Here is a 3,079-nt window from a genome sequence, read left to right as displayed (position 1 = left end):
ATGGGTGAGAACGGGAGGACGACCCCGTGAGACAGAACCACAAAATGCTCATCAAAATAATTTAGAAAATAACAATTGCAGAAGACATGTCGCACATAGCATGGCTGTACGTATATTGTGAATCCAAGCCCGTCTGTACGAGGAAGCGAAGCGTCAGTGCACCAACAGACAGCTTTGCGTCTGACAAGCCAACCCCACTTATCCCCACCGGTCACATAGTAAAACCATATTTTGTTTCCATCTAAAAAGTGGCGCACAAGCTAGGAAACGCCTAGCGACCAAACGGTGAAAGATAGCGCCAAACGGATAAAATTGTAGTCGGAAGGAGTCTATTAGAACGAATCAGAGCAGACGACGAGGCGTTTTGCTAGCGCAAAACAGGAGTATGTCGAATACTACGTGACCAGCGCCTGCCCCCCCCCCCTCTCCGTGAACGACCGTAGTGCAAGGCTTTGAACCCCCCCTCCCCCCAAAATGAACTACGTAGTATATGAACGGTCCCTAAATGACAAAGGTGCTGCGCCACAACACTATTACACAACTCGAAATTCTACGTACCTCAGATGTTATGTAATTACACAAAACACGATCCATCCCTGCCGGTTCAGATAGTGGGCGAAGTACAAGCATTGTCGTCATGATGTGGAAACTAGTAGAGTACATAACCTCTTGGCGGAGAATCAACAGTCGCCGATGTGGTGTTGTACGAACGAAATGATCACTTTTCCACTACAGACCATCTCACTTACTGTTTTTAAAATTCAACACCACTTTACAGTGATCAAAATAATAATGAAACCACGAAAAACGACAAAAACAAATATCACAAACCGCCGCGAACTATATTTTGAAAATGACTAGAAAGAAGTATGTATGAGAAATTGACGGACCGTTCTTATCAGTTCTGACTAGCGACAAAAATTTCGTTCGGGGTAGCTCTTATTTAGTTTGACTGCAATTTCTGAGCACACGGTATTTTTACTGTCGCTTTATGAAAAACCGAAATAATAATTAATTTGAAAGCCAACAAAATAAAGCTACTTCCGGTACATCTCTGCCTGACAACTGACAGCCTCGAAAACTTTCTCATGCACGGTTTAGACTGGCTACGATTGTCATTTATTGGAAACGTTCTATTGGGTTTTCGAGGCCTCTGATTGGCTGACTTTCAGCTAGAATGTATCCACTAAATGACAATCGTAGCCACTCTAAACCGTGCATGCCGCGAACGCAAGCGAGTGCTAGACAAGTGTCCTTCGCGTTTCGAAACGTTTTGTTATTGACTGCATTCCGTGTACTGCTCGTGTGCATCGTGTCTTTTCGTGTGGATCGTATTGCCACATGTGCCGATCTGTAGTGCTTGGTTTACGCTCTGATTCCAACGAGGCAACAAGCAGACAGCAGTCTACTGTACTTTGTGTCTTTCTTGGCGAAGGACTCCATCTTGGCGCACGTATCTCGCTAGGTACGGTGAGTAATATTTTCCTTCCGAGTGAGCTGTGCCCGTGCACTGTGCACTGCCCGAACACGTTTATTCGGCCGTGAAGTGTGTACATTTACCCGTACCTGTACCTATTTTCATTTCCCGTTTCTCGGGAAGGCACCACGTTGGCGTCCTTTCTGACAGCATTCCGTAATTGATATTGCTTGGAAGGTGTACGACTCGTTGCGCAATGCAATAGCTCCAGGGCTTCCTTTGACGCGGTGAAGCACCGTCGCTCGCCTGCAGGTGCTGCAGTGTCCCCGCCGCCCGCCGCCCCTGCGCCCCTCGTCGGGCTCAGGCCTTGAATGGGTCCGCCCTCCCCTCGACTCAGAGGGGCGTCCTCTGACCTCCTTCACTCTCATCAAAGCACCCGAACCGATCATTTATCGCTAATGGAAACGCAAACCGAACTCTGCAGAAAAAAAATCATCTTTGAGTTATGCCCCGTATAAGACGATCGGCGTATAAGACGACACGAGACGACCCCCCGTTTGTCGAGGTGTCGAAGTGGCGCATGCAAGACGTATTACGGTTTGGAGGCCCTAGGAACCGCGGGCAAAAGAGGCGGCAACGAAATACACCCTTCGATATTCGGATATTTGATGTTTCTCGTGTGGTGGTTGGTAGGAGCCCCTCGCGCCAGCTGGCCGGCCGGGCGGCAGAGGCAGGGCGGCGGCGGCCTGCTGGCGCTGACGAATGACCCCTTGTAGGCGCTGGACACCGTATTGATGGCGGGGTATTGGACACCACTGTGGCACAAGAGAACTCTGCTGCCTCTGCCCAGCCGGGCTGGGAGAGGGAATGTAGGTCGCGGCGAGCGTCTCCGCCTACGGCCGGTCAGCAGCCAGCAGTGCAGTGCTCGCCTAGTGCTGCGGGGTTGCGATCCAAAACCGCAGAGAGCAGGACCTTGCTGATATTTTCCCCTCCTCTCGCTTTCTCGTTCACGACCACGTTCCCTGCTGCAGTGGGCCGGCACCCGAGCGGCAGCGGCAGGCGGCCAGCAACAGCCGGCCAGAAAGGGACACTTCAACGGCCCCTACCCCCTCTCCCCAAAAATTTGCTCTCTCTCTCTTTCCTCTCGCTCTCTCACCAACCCCCACCCCCTTCTCTCTCGCTCTCTCAATTTCCGGTCAGAACGAGCGGGAAAGCAGCCACTGCTTGGCTCGGGCGGGGGCCTCTCCAAGCTGGGGAAAAAAGGAAACTTTAGAGAAAAGGAATGAGGGCGGCTCGGGAGATGGCAAAAGTGGGGGAGGGGGCGCTAATATGGCGGGAAACAATGGCAAACAAATTAGGTTCGCCGCGCTTAGGGCGGCTCGGCAAGAGAGAGGGGGGAGCTGTAGTGCTCAAGGGGTGAGGAGGGAGGGGGCGTCGAGAGAGAAAGGGAAAGCGGGGACGGGGTAGGGAGGGTGCCGAAGCACGTGGCAGCCGTGGCGGGTAGGCAACCCAACGTGCGGAGGAGCGCGCGCGTCGAATCGCAATGACAACACAACGACGCGCGGGCCTGTAAAGCGAATGAGCAGCGCGGTCGGGCGCGCGGCCATTTGAAAAGGCGCAGCGGAGTGCGTGGACAAACCAGTCGTGCTCTGCGCGGGGCAG

General features: G+C 52.8%; 2 protein-coding genes across 2 annotated transcripts in view; both read right to left on the bottom strand.

The window, feature by feature from the left end:
* LOC127749126 (uncharacterized) overlaps window positions 1-996 on the bottom strand; it is a 73,523-nt gene extending 72,527 nt beyond the window's left edge. The window contains exon 1 of the mRNA XM_052265968.1: window positions 559-996. The gene's annotated coding sequence lies outside the window, so the exon portion shown is untranslated. The remainder of the gene's footprint in view (window positions 1-558) is intronic.
* Window positions 1-3,079, bottom strand: part of LOC113204202 (lutropin-choriogonadotropic hormone receptor-like) — a gene marked incomplete at its 5' end in the record, with an annotated part of 17,567 nt that overhangs the window by 5,502 nt on the left and 8,986 nt on the right. The gene's annotated exons all lie outside the window — the stretch shown is intronic.

This window comes from Frankliniella occidentalis, unplaced genomic scaffold, assembly GCF_000697945.3.
Source record: "Frankliniella occidentalis isolate FOCC.00 unplaced genomic scaffold, Focc_3.1 Scaffold33, whole genome shotgun sequence".
Classification (NCBI taxonomy): domain Eukaryota; kingdom Metazoa; phylum Arthropoda; class Insecta; order Thysanoptera; family Thripidae; genus Frankliniella; species Frankliniella occidentalis.
The sequence above is the reverse complement of the archived record's forward strand: the minus strand, read 5'-3'. Positions and strand labels throughout refer to the sequence as shown.